The 14,418-nt window shown below is 35.2% G+C and overlaps 1 long non-coding RNA gene across 1 annotated transcript; it reads right to left on the minus strand.

The window, feature by feature from the left end:
* Positions 1 to 2,563: 2,563 nt before the first annotated feature.
* On the minus strand, positions 2,564 to 6,066 carry LOC134527793 (uncharacterized). Its single transcript, XR_010074274.1, has 2 exons — positions 4,555 to 6,066; positions 2,564 to 3,471 (listed from the first exon to the last, which is right to left on the minus strand). It is a non-coding gene; the product is annotated as an uncharacterized LOC134527793 (long non-coding RNA).
* Positions 6,067 to 14,418: the final 8,352 nt, after the last annotated feature.

Here is a 14,418-nt window from a genome sequence, read left to right on the forward strand (position 1 = left end):
TTATATAAGGTCAAAGAAGGTACATATTTCAAAAATTTGCATTTTATAAAAACGACTCCAGGACTCATACCAAGTATTGGCCGAATATCAGCCATATACCAAATGAAAGCTGTAACATTTCTTAACAAAATATACTGTTCAGAATTTTTGTCTGGGCCGACAGTTTTAATACCGACGGACAGCAACAAGTTCGCGCGCTTAGATTTACTTGCAGGCAATAGCTTCACCCGCCCATTACAGGACCTGAAAAAACCATTTTATTTCTCTGTTTAAAACTGAAATATAAAATTCGACCTACAAGGTCCAAAACGCAAGATAAGATGCTTTGTATTTAACTAAAAAAAATAGTATTTATTAATAGTATTCTTTAAATTATATAAGGTCAAAGAAGGTACATATTTCAAAAACCTGCATTTTATAAAAACGACTCCAGGACTCATACCAAGTATTGGCCGAACATCAGCCATGTACCAAATAAAAGCTGTCACCTTACTTAACAAAATATACTGTTCAGAATTTTTGTCTGGGCCGACACTTTTAATGCCGACGGACAGCAACAAGTTCGCGCGCCCAGTTTTACTTACAGGCAATAGCTTCACCCGCCCATTACAGGACCTAAAAAAAACCATTTTTTTTCTCCGTTTAAAACTGAAATATATAAATACAACTACAAGGTCCTAAACGAAAGATAATATGCTTTGTATTTAACTAAAAAAAATAGTATTTATCAATAGTATTCTTTAATTTATATAAGGTCAAAGAAGGTACATATTTCAAAAATTTGCATTTTATAAAAACGACTCCAGGACTCATACCAAGTATTGGCCGAATATCAGCCATATACCAAATGAAAGCTGTAACATTTCTTAACAAAATATACTGTTCAGAATTTTTGTCTGGGCCGACAGTTTTAATGCCGACGGACAGCAACAAGTTCGCGCGCTTAGATTTACTTGCAGGCAATAGCTTCACCCGCCCATTACAGGACCTGAAAAAACCATTTTATTTCTCTGTTTAAAACTGAAATATAAAATTCGACCTACAAGGTCCTAAACACAAGATAAGATGCTTTGTATTTAACTAAAAAAAATAGTATTTATTAATAGTATTCTTTAAATTATATAAGGTCAAAGAAGGTACATATTTCAAAAACCTGCCTTTTATAAAAACGACTCCAGGACTCATACCAAGTATTGGCCGAACATCAGCCATGTACCAAATGAAAGCTGTCACCTTACTTAACAAAATTTACTGTTCAGAATTTTTGTCTGTGCCGACAGTTTTAATGCCGACGGACAGCAACAAGTTCGCGCGCTTAGATTTACTTGCAGGCAATAACTTCACCCGCCCATTACAGGACCTGAAAAAACCATTTTATTTATCTGTTTAAAACTGAAATTTAAAAATCCACCTACAAGATACTAAAAGAAAGATATGGCGCTTTGTATTTAATTTAAAAACTTAGTATTTGTTAATAGTATTATTAAAATTATTTAAGGTCGAAAAAGGTACATATTTCAAAAACTTACTTTATATTAAAACGACTCCAGGACTCATACCAAGTATTGGCCGAATATCAGCCATGTACCAAGTGAAAGCTGTAACGTTTCTTAACAAAATATACTTTTCAGAATTTTTGTCTGGGCCGACACTTTTAATGCCGACGGACAGCAACAAGATCGCGTGCCCTGTTTTCCTTGCAGGCAATAGCTTCACCCGCCCATTACAGGACCTGAAAAAACCATTTTATTTCTCCGTTTAAAACTGAAATATAAAAATCCAACTACAAGGTCCTAAACGCATGATATGACGCTTTGTATTTAACTAAAAAAAAATAGTATTTATTAATAGTATTCTTTAAAATATATAAGGTCAAAGAAGGTACATATTTCAAAAACTTGCATTTTATAAAAACGACTCCAGGACTCATACCAAGTATTGGCCGAATATCAGCCATGTACCAAGTGAAAGCTGTAACGTTTCTTAACAAAATATACTTTTCAGAATTTTTGTCTGGGCCGACACTTTTAATGCCGACGGACAGCAACAAGATCGCGTGCCCTGTTTTCCTTGCAGGCAATAGCTTCACTCGCCCATTACAGGCCCTGAAAAAACCATTTTATTTCTCCGTTTAAAACTGAAATATAAAAATCCAACTACAAGGTCCTAAACGCAATATATGGCGCTTTGTATTTAACTTAAATAATTGGTATTTATTCTAGTGTATAGGGTTTGCCCTGAGACACGCCTAGGTCCTACCTTAAATTGGCCCCTTTCCCACACACTTTAGCTTAGTTTAATTTAAGTTAGGAAAACATTTCAATTGTCATTCGAGTCAGGCTTTTCAGGGGGGGTTTTCCACGCTCCTGACTGGCTTTAGACACACGTAGAAAAGGGATGATAGTCGAAGTTCTGTCATTTATACTCGATCCTAAAACCGGACGATTCGACGGCCGGCCTGGAAATAACTTCTCATACACTCCAGAGTTCACACATTTTTTAAGCATATTACCATGGTGTTCGCAATAATTGGGGTTAATTGTTTCAAAATAAAACAATAATATACCATGTCATGCACTTTTTTAATACACAGTATTTGAATAAATTTTCCCTAACACATAAACCATACACGCTGACGTCATGAGTTTCTCAAGGTAACCTAATTTGGTACGTCTCTGGAGTTATACTTAATTTATAACCCATTTGCAAGAAGTCAAATGAATCGGAAACACATTGTCGAATAAAATTAGTAAGTATTAAATATTATATCTGTGACATCTTAATTATGTTACTTAGATACAGTGTGCTATCGGTACAAGAGTAAAATTTAACATTAGAGGTATGACAATTCATAATATTGTAAGTTTAATTGTACTTTTTTAATAACTACCAAAATACATACAAATTATGCAGATTTTCCTAGTTATATCCACTAAGAACACGGATATTTAATCATATAGGTAATTCATTTATTATTTATAGGGGAGACATTGAAGCAAACATTTTCTTTCAATTATTATACATATATGTGTAAGTATGCATGTGTATATATATATAAAGTCCACATTCGGCATTATCAATATGTATGTAATTGGGAAATTCATACATTGGAAGAATTTTTATAACTTGCAGGGTTATGCGGGATTGTGTAAAAAAATATGTACCTAACAATGAAAGGTGAGTATGTTAACATTTTCTAAATGAGGCTCAAAGATAAAGTTACGACACATTTTAAATTTACCTTTTTTGATTCAGGACCGTAGCTTATCAACTGTTCTGGTTCAGAAACTATCTTAATTATTACAAAGTACATCAGAATCCAGTGACGACCGGTGTATGAGCTGCAGCAGGGGAGTCAGTTTGCAAGCGCACTGACATTCACGACAAGCTTGATTCACCAATGCCCACAATGTCACAGAGGAGCCAGCGATTATCAACCAGTCGCAGCCACGCAGTGCGACGCTGCGTCTACTGGAAACAATTCTGAAGAGTTGGAATCTGCTGCATTCATTCGCTAGTCACCACAATAACAATACATTAGAATAATGTTGTTTATATACTATTGAGACCTTGCATGTGATGGTAACGGGCCAGCATCTCGTTACCTGTATTTAAGGGGCGAGAACATATCAATTAGTTCTGGAAAAAAAATTCCCAAGAATTATTAAAATAAAGTACATGAAAGATGCTGTTAATTGTACACCATACAATACACCATACAAAGTACATGCTGCATTTCAACAAATGTGCTTGCATGGTTAACGTAACGTTATATCAATGAGTAAATAGAAAATTTTATTCGAAATTTAGTCATTAGCCAACCCCAAGTGTGAAAGATATTCAAGCAATTATTTGCAATGTTGCAAATATGTTTTAAAATGGTGCAATTTATGGCTTACTTTTTCAATTTTTCTTTGTAATGAAACAAGAAACAACTTGCAACGTCACAAAAGGCTCGCTCAGGAAGGAGGGTGCAACCTCTCTTTGGAACGATCCTCTTGTTCAATGTCAAATGAGCTACTTGTCACTTGCATTTGTTATTTTCCTAGTGTTAACTAAGAGGTTTCTTATATTTCAATGGTGGTATACACCACAACACTTTATATTTGTTCGGTACATTCGTATAAGGGAAACTGTAATTACATAATCCAGAGAACATAACATCACTTGGAAACCACACGTACTAAGTGTAAGGTTCTATCATATAGTTAAACAAGTTTGGCTGGCAACAAACACAACAAATTATAATCGGCATTAAACGCAACATTCCCAGTCCATTGACCATAGTTCGAGTGCTTATAGAAGTTCTATATGAAACCAAATAAAAATAATTCTGTAATACTACTGTTATTATTCTCAAATGTATAGAAATATGGTTGTTCCTTCTTGTAATGGTACAGAACACAAAGGTTTACAGAAATATTGTGTCACTTAACAAACATTTGTATTTTTACATATGAACCCCTAATTCGGTTCCAATTACAATTTATCTTAATCTGTTTTAGCACAATATTGAGCTTAAAATTTCTTATCCTAATTACACTTCTCAACTACCTATGCGGAAATCGGATCAAATTGTTTTCTAATAAATAAAAAATCGAATAAATAGATACTTCAGCCTACATAACACCATACAGTTTCTGCGAGAATATTTATTACGTACTCATAACACTTAAGAAAATGTTACACAAATCATTGCTTGATATTCATTCGTTCTTCTGTTCTGTCAACTGTGAACATAACGGGTGAATCATCGTGAAGTTATATATGTATCCTTTTGCGCACCTTTCTCTTTCACTGGCTAGCAATTTGTGACGTCACTCTGGAGATATTTTGCTAAAGTAGGCTATGTATACGGAAATATACGTTAATCTGAGTTTTACATTTTGTTAGAACGGCGGTTATCAACAAATGATGATTCTAATGGCAAATTTATTTTCATTCAAGTAAATAAATTAAGAAATTAGATACCTATAACTAATTTTATTGCCTCATTTATTACAAAATAAGTTTTTTTCTGTATTTTGTTTTGTCTCCGCCCAATTTAGGTTTCGAATGGACGAAAGCTACGATATCATTTAATTTTGACAATCTTTTTTTTTATATAGCCTGAAGTGATTTTATTATTTATTTCAGTGTAATACATTCACAACACAAGTTTGGCTAAATAATGTTAAACTTTTGTAGCAGTGACACCAGTTAACTGTTGTTTGCCACAACCGTAATAAATTATTTTGTGCACTATATATTGTGTACTATATATTGTACTAACAAAATACTAGGCAGGAAAATAATAACGCGGTAGTTTAGATACGGAAAAAAAATCATTTCGCTGGTTAGTACAACCTCATCCGAAAAAAAAAGCATTTATTTCAAAAATCAAGATTATATAATTAAAAATATGTCACTCTTGTAATATTAATATTGATTATTTAAAAATGTTGCATGGTTATTAATCGTTTCACAAAGCTTAAATATTTAAATTTTTCAAAAATTCGTACTTTTTATTCTGCAGTTTTAAATGCTAAATCTGCCACTCCTCTTCCCGGAACTTACCTAACACAATCTTTACTTCTCTACCTGCAGATTGTTATCCCTATTTCAAGTAATGCTAATTTTCTAGAGAAGGTTCTCCATTAAGAACATTTAATGGTTTTTTGAATAACACCTATCCCGAAGAACGCCGTTAAGTATTTTTAATGTGGCTAACGTAACTTACCCAAACATTTACACCAATATACAGTATTTTAAATGAATATTGTATACAACCAATCATTCAAATAATTGAACAGTGTTCGAAATTAAATTACCTTATCCCTCCAGCCATTCACACGATTAAACAATGTTTTAAATTAAGCTAACAAAACTTAACCAACCATCCAAATGACTTAAAAGTATTTTAAAAGTAGCTAACGTAATACAAAATACAAAACCAATGGTAAAATACCGGTAATCTACCTCAATTATCTCAACAAATATTAGCAGAATCATCACACATAATTAAAGAATCTCAAAAAACATTTATAAGAATTTTATGTAAATATTTTCATAAGTGCTTAAACTATGAAAAATTGCCAAAATAAATAAACAATAAAGCACGAATATCAAAAATTTGAATTTATATTTCGCCGTTTTTTGTTAGTTCTATCAACATAACATGACATCAATTAATAATATAATTAAATGAAAATATTTGGTTTGCGTTTACAACCGAAAATTTGGGACACGTTACAATTGTTCCGAAGTTAGTGCAAGTTATTTTAATAACGCAAGTAAGCGTATCAGATATATTAATTCATGTAACAATATGAGCTAAATTTATTTTCTAAATGAAACGTATAAACATTAATACTAATAGTTCAGTTTATAATAAACTTGCATCTGTATGTATCCTACATAAAAATTTGTGACAAGGTTATAATTCAGAAATTCATTAAAAAATAAAACACTTATTGAAATGCTGTGCCTTTGTTTAAATAAACTTTACTCAGCTGTCAAAGTTGAGGCCTACACAAACAAAAAAATCATTTTCTCAAGATCAGTTGCTATAAAAACTTATTTTGACCATTCATATAACCCTACCTCCCTTACTTCGTGCAATAATCTTTGCTAAAATTAGTCTTTGTTTGCACAATAACACTCAGTTCTGACACGTTATAGTTTTAAAAGAGATGGTTATTTATTATTTAATTCATTTTTGTTGTTTTAGTGTTATTTGGGTAACTATATTACACACAGTCTAGCAGTTTGTCAATTCATATCATCAAACTACCATTCAAACCCGCGCTCGTAGGCAGTATCACCAACGAAAAGTATGCGCGCAGAACGTGAAAATATTCGTCCGCGGATCGGGCAGGCCTGTACACTTAGGCCATTCGATTTTTCGCAGTAATCACTTGACAGTGCACCAACTCATACGCCTCACTGAAGAGATAACAAGCGCCTTCAACGTAAAAGATTATGTAGTTGCGACGTTTTTAGACGTAGAAAAAGCCTTCGACAGAGTTTATAACGCGGGGCTAATCTATACAAACTATATCAAACAAATTTCCTGGTCTGCTATACCAAGCTAGTCGCGTCCTACCTAGAAGACAGAACATTTACAGTATCAACTTAAAGAACTATGTCTGACATCAAACAAATAAGAGCAGGCGTACCACAGGGCAGTATTCTAGGCCCTGTTCTATTTAACATATATAGCCTTCTAGAGATTTGCCACGCCCCGAACACCGCCTAGTGAAGTTAGGCTGCTATGTGCTATGCAAACGACACGTTTCTGTATAGCAGATCATACACACTTCACCTAGCCACTACCAGACTGCATTAGCTTAGATTAAATTAGGCTAGGAAAAAAAACGGATGCATTAGCTGTGTGCTAGCAATGGTGTACGACCTGGCTTAGCAAAGTGAACACAACGATGTCCGAAGCTATTGTGTTTACTCGCGGAAATCTTCCACCTGTAGAACACAGGCCATAAATACGTTTGTTTGGCGAACAAATCCCACACAAGGACGTCGTAAAATATCTAGGCGTCCACATGGACAGGAAGCTTCTCTGGCACCATCATATAGATGCCTAGAGAATTCAAGCTGAGGTTAGACTAAGCTCACTATATCCAGTAATGAGCAGGCGATGTGGAGGCACAGTAACGAACGGTTTACTGTGCTCTACAAAACACTGATTCACCCTATTATTACGTACGCAGCCCCAGTCTGGGCAACCACTGCGAAAACACATTTATTAAAGCTGCAGCGAATTCAGAATAAATGTATTCGAATAGCTACAGACGCTCCAATGTATTACCCTACAGAAGCCTTGCATTGTGAAACGGACACGGAAACTTTGCAAGACTTTTACATTCGAACCCCAGAAACATTTTACGATAAATGCGTAAATAGTTAAAACCCACATGTTTTATCGCTCGGAAATTTTGATCCGGACGTAAGACAAAAATATAAGCGGCCGAAATCGCTCCTTGCCCACCGGCCGCCATAGTCGCGCGTGATTGGCCGCGCAGACTGCCAGCCAATGCGCGCGGAGCGAAAAAGCACAGTTCTTGCAATCCTAAGCTGGCAGCTCATAGTATTAAGTATTATTAAGTATAATATGGTTCTAATTGACATACAACGCCCAACACCGACGCAGCCCTCCCTGTAGGTCCTTCCGTGTAGGCGAAAAATACTGTCGTGTTTCGGCCCAGCAGGGCTCGAATTATCGTCTGATTTTCCACTTTTTTGGTCTCCTGAGACCTTGAATGGCGAAGCGCCCAAGAATAATCCCATACACATGTACACATTCATACTGATATTTCTAGTTTAAGAATGTGTGCTGGCTGGCATCATGGCGGGAACACGGACCAAACAGTCCAAGCTCACCACCTTCGCTTAGTAGTGCTTTTTTACTCTGTCCAACTCTTCTTCCAGAACAACCCTTCTGTTCCCGTAACCAACCTGCTTGTTAATTAATACATTAATTTTGCATCCAGCATGAATGAACCCAGGGTTTTCCCTCTGTCAATAGAGGCTTCACCTGGGCCCACCTTATCTAGTGTTAGTCTAGAGTAGTCAGTGAGGGGAGTTTGTCATGGCACTAATGGTGGCCATGGCTGACCAATTCCCTCCTAGCACATGATGCATGCGACCTCTCCTGCATGGCTAACCCCTGCATGATTAGAGCGTATAGGCTTCGGCCTGAGACGGACCTAGGTCTCTCCCTAACCCAGACCCCTCCCAAATACATTTGGTTTTAGTTAGGTTAAGAAAAAAAAGGAAACGCACAAAGCATCTAAGTAATCCATAAAACTTCTTTTACTCTTAGCAGTATTTATACTTATTTCACTTAAAAATTTTAATTTTGTCATCACATGTATTCACCAAAATAAAGAAAATAATTATTTCCTCATTAATGGAGCACTATGATCCAATTGTATCTGTAGGAGACTTTAGGGATAATACTTTAGAAAAACAATGAAACTACATATTTTGATTATCATGTATGAATAAAATGTTAGGTATCTGTTACATAACAACACTGATTGACAGCATTTTGACTCATACTCTAGCTCCTATTTTTAGAGTTAAAAGTTATTTTATCTAATTATCAGCTTTAATTGCAATAGCAAAGTTAAGTCTTCGAATAGGCAGCAATAGAAGTTTTCCCGTTTTCAAATAGAATAACAGTGAACTATCGCAATGGCAGAAAATGTATTATACACCTGAACCGCGTCCTTAAGGATGGCACCTTGGCGCTACGACTCTCGTCTTACCAGCAACAAAGCGTGTTGCATGTTTTGTTCTCACCACGTAGAACAATACCAAGTTGTCATAAATAAGAGCACAACGCTTTGGTAGTGTAACATTTTACACGCAACTTTTTGTCAAATTTGTATTATTATAATATTCTCGTTCCTTTCCCATTATCGACTTGAAAAATCGGCTTCCACTGATCTTCTCAGGGCCGACGATACAACAGCGACTTCCGCCGAATTGTCCGCGAGTTGGTATTCACTATATTCCCAACAAAGAGCTCCTGTATTGGAAACCTCCAGGGCGTGACTGACTGCCTCTACGCCCTCCCCGCAGGCACACAGCCCGGGCGGGCGCCCCGGCTCCAGAGTGCCTGCAGCTGTCGCCCCCGGTTCTTGTTGCGAGGCGAGCACCCCGAGTCGTCCACGAAACAAAGCTTTCAATCTGTGAAAAATTTGCCCAAAGCTGAATTTTTGCACAGTGGTAGAGCCTACTATGCTTAATAACATACCGAAAGTTTACTGCTGTAGACCTTGTACGTATCACCGAAAACGTGCAGTTAAGTCCTAGATGGCAGCGACTTACAGCAGTTCATTAAAATGATTCGCGTATACGCAGTTATTAACGTAGACTCTCCGTAAATGCATCCAAATAATCTAGAAACACCATTTTACACATTTATGTTAAAACATTTTCAAAATGTTAATACTAAAGGTACGATATTAATCGATGAAGTAATAAGAAGTGTCTTTTATTCACAACGAAAGAATTAAAAACACGATTAACATAAAGATATATGGTCCGCCGTAATAATCCCTTTTACAAACGTTGTTGCATATTTTTAAAGCTTTAAAATGGTATATTGGTTAATTCTCTGACTCAATTGACCGGGCCTCTGAAAGGTTCCGAGCGTCGTAGTGTGTATCCTACCGTGTGGGTACTTAAGTCGCTCGGGTTGGAACAAATTTTGGTCTTAGGAAACAAAGTTTTTTAACATATGGAAAATTACATAAAACCTGAAATTTTGTACAGCAGCAGTATCAATATTTCTTAGTAACATATCAAAAGTTTACCGCTGCAAACCCTGTGCGTTGTACCAAAATCGTGCAGTTAAGGCCTAAGTTACAATTTCTTGCATTTACCCACAAAAATAAATTTTGTAAATGCAATTTCTATAGTATAATCTCATAATGAAGCCCAAAATGTTCTAGGAACTTAACTTCAATTGTTAAAAACAAACACATTTATAAAGATTAAATATATTTTCATTAAATAGGTAGTAGATTTCATTTCACTCCTTCTTTGTATCAATACAAAATAGTGATAATTCAATAAAATTGATTCAATTTTATTCATAAAAGTATGCAATCATTTCATCAATATTTTGTTATGACGTCACGTTAAACTATCGTCCATAAACCGACTTTACAGACAACCAATTTTTTTTTAATTTAAGAAAATAAAAATACAATTACATAAACATGAAAGGCCCCACGTAAAATTCATTTAAACCAACGAAGTTGCATATTTTTTAAGCTTTAACAAATGGTATATTGCTTAAGAGTGTGACTCCATTGATCTGCCCGCTGGCGCTGAAGCGTTCCGAGCGGCGTAATGTGTAGGCCTATTCTACTGCGGGAGGTGCTGAAGTCACTTGGGCTGCGGTGAATTTAGCTCTTAGGAAACTAACACTTTTAATATAAAAAAAACATAAACGCTGAATTTATTTAGTAGAGTTAGAATCAACGTTCTGTAGTAACATATCAACAGTTTATCGCCCCATACCTTGTGCATCACTCAGAAAACTAGCGGTTATGTCCTAAATCTTAGCTCCTTGTTGCGCTCTACAAATATGAATTCTACAAACGTTTTTATTATTGTATCTTCTCAGTTATCACATAAAATTAGTTTTCAAAATCTTTTATACTTTTGAAAGTTTAGAAGTGTGTGTGTGTATATATATATATATACACAAATTTTTACAAAATCGCAGGAATTAATATATATATATATATATATAATGCAAAATAAGAAAGTTGTATCAACAAAATTTTGCGAAATGTTTTTTTTTTTACAAAATCGCAGGAATTAATATATATATATATATATATATATAAACTACAGGAACTTGAAAGTCTTTTAAATTAAGTTTCTTGATATTTATTAGTTTTTAAATGGTATATATTTAGTTGTCTACAATAACCTATTGGGTCGCTAGAGCCGTTAGAGCGTCGCAATGTGTACTGCTCTAGGCTTCATGCTAAAGTCGTTTGTGTTGGAGTGTTTTAGTCACAGGCAACAAAGATATTAAAAATAAAGATAAAAATCGCTAGTAAATTCCTCCAATTAACTAATGTAAGTAGATGCAAAAGTTTATTTGATTTTATTACAATACATCAGAATGAAAATATTTACCTAAGATAAAAACCACAAACCTTTATGGGCGCTATGAAAACTGTAAATGTTTTGTTTCTAATAGACCATGAAGCCTGGATAAAAAATAGATTACGTTACTGAAGTAATAGAATAAGACAATAACTATCATATATTTATTTGTTGATTAGTATTGGTATTAATTTTGAATTCTTTACTTAGTTTTTCTAATCTGGTTTTTCAGTCTTTACTAAAGCATTTTTTTTTAAGTTTACGAACTGAAAACATGCTCTCAAATATTGATATTGTGCCTCATCTCAAATGTGACGTCATGCGTCCGATGCCTAGAGTTATTACTTTAAAGTTCATTAGTGTTTCGATTTTCCCATTTCAAACAGATTTAGTCAAATAAAAAATAAAAGCTTAAATCGTTCTTTATGAGAAGGAAAGCTTTCCCAATTTTTTTTAGATATTTGTATACATAATTGTTAAACTTGGTATTTTTGGGTGTTCCTGTTGACAAGTTCTAACAAAATTGTTTATTGCAACTTTATGGAGCCATCATAACTTAAGAAAAAATATTAGATTATTATCTTATTTGCGATAATTTAACTGATTTTTTGTTAAATCGAATAAACGTAACATATTTGCAGCAATCCCTAAACTAAATCTTCGGAACTTTGAAACTTGGCCATGAAGGTCGCGTGCAACGCTCGTCGCGCCGGCTTGCTGCGACCAAAGCACCGCCGCAGGACGGCACACACGCCGACCCTTGTTTTGTATGTAAATCATACTTTTATTTCAATGAATGTTTAAAAAAAAAACATAATCAATAACGTTATCGACTTTGTTTCAACTTTTTATTCAACATTGAATTTTTTTAACGTGATCGTGTTGAATAGTGTATCTGGATTATTTTTATGCACTTACAGAGAGTCTACGTTATTAACTGCGTAAACGGGAATCATTTTAATGGACAGCTGTAAGACTCTAACTTCTAGGACTTAACTGCACGTTTTCGGTGATACGCATAAGGTCTACAACGGTAAACTTCAGGTATGTTATTAAGCATAGTCAACTCTAACAATTGGCAGAAATTCAGCTATGGACAAATTTTTCACAGATTTGTGATTCTTTTTGTATTTCCTAGACAAGGGCCTGGGCAGGGCGACACACCCCGCGCATGCCGTGAGTAAACGCTACGGTTCCCGCATCAACTCCCCTTCGGTGAACTGCACGCCTTAGGTGATTCCCAAAGGACGCAGGGCACTCCCGGCCGACAGCACGCGCGAGCGGAGCTAGCGAATGTACGCCCGACGACAAGAAGGCTATAGGGATGTTAGCTTCCCGGGTGTAGCCAAGTCGGGTGACTATAAGTTTATAGATGAGTTGACACTTTTATAGCCTGAGCGTCTTAGCAGAAAGGAAACCTTTCTTTATACTTTGAAAGGTCGGGTCGTTGCGCTCGTCATAAACCCTTGGAGCAGCTCCACAACACGTCCTCTTCCGATGGCAGCGCAGATTGAAAATTTTCCACCCCTTGCAGTATTAGTAAGACATATCAAAAACTTATATACAATAATTAAGTATGCAATAAATAATAAAATCTATAATAGTGGTTCAAATATAATGAAATAAATAAAAATATCAACATATTTGTCGGGTGAAGCTATTGCCTGCAAGGAAAACAGGGCGTAAGAACTTGTTGAGGACCGTCGGCATTAAAAGTGTCGGCCAAGTAAAAAATTATGATAGGAATATTTTGTTAAGAAAGATTTCAGCATTCATTTGATACATGGCTGATGTTCGACCAATACTTGCTATCAGTCCTAGACTCGTTATCATATAATGCCAGTTTTTGAAATATGTACCTTGTTAGACCTTAAATATATAAAAAAATACTGTTAAGGATACTAATACAATTAGTTAAATAACAAGCCTTACACATTTAGTTTAGGATCCCGTAGTTGGAATTTTTTATTTCAGTTTCTGAACGGAGAAAAAAATGGTTTTTTCAGGTCCTGTAATGGGCGGGTGAAGCTATTGCCTGCAAGTAAAACTGGGCGCGCGATCTTGTTGCTGTCCGTCGGCATTAAAACTGTCGGCCCAGACAAAAATTCTGAACAGTATATTTTGTTAAGTAAGGTGACAGCTTTCATTTGGTATATGGCTGATGTTCGGCCAATACTTGGTATGAGTACTGGAGTCGTTTTAATATAATGCAAGTATTTGAAATATGTACCTTATTTGACCTTAAATAATTTTAATAATACTATTAACAAATACTAAGTTTTTAAATTAAATACAAAGCGCCATATCTTGCGTTTAGGACCTTGTAGGTGGATTTTTATATTTCAGTTTAAAACAGAGAAATAAAATGGTTTTTTCAGGTCCTGTAATGGGCGCATGAAGCTATTGCCTGCAAGTAAAACTGGGCGCGCGATCTTGTTGCTGTCCGTCGGCATTAAAACTGTCGGCCCAGACAAAAATTCTGAACAGTATATTTTGTTAAGTAAGGTGACAGCTTTCAGTTGGTATATGGCTGATGTTCGGCCAATACATGGTATGAGTCCTGGAGTCGTTATAATATAATGCCATTTTCTGAAATATGTACTTTGTTTTACCTTAAATAACTTTAAATAATGTTTTTAAAAATACAAATTTTTTAGTTTAAATAAAAAGCCTCACATCTTGTGTTTAGGACCTCGTTGTTGGATTTTCATTTTTCACATTTTAACAGAGAAGTAAAATGGTTTTTTCAAGGCCTGTAATGGGCGGGTGAAGCTATTGCCTGCAAGT

This window comes from Bacillus rossius, chromosome 1 (genome assembly GCF_032445375.1).
Source record: "Bacillus rossius redtenbacheri isolate Brsri chromosome 1, Brsri_v3, whole genome shotgun sequence".
Lineage (NCBI taxonomy): Eukaryota > Metazoa > Arthropoda > Insecta > Phasmatodea > Bacillidae > Bacillus > Bacillus rossius.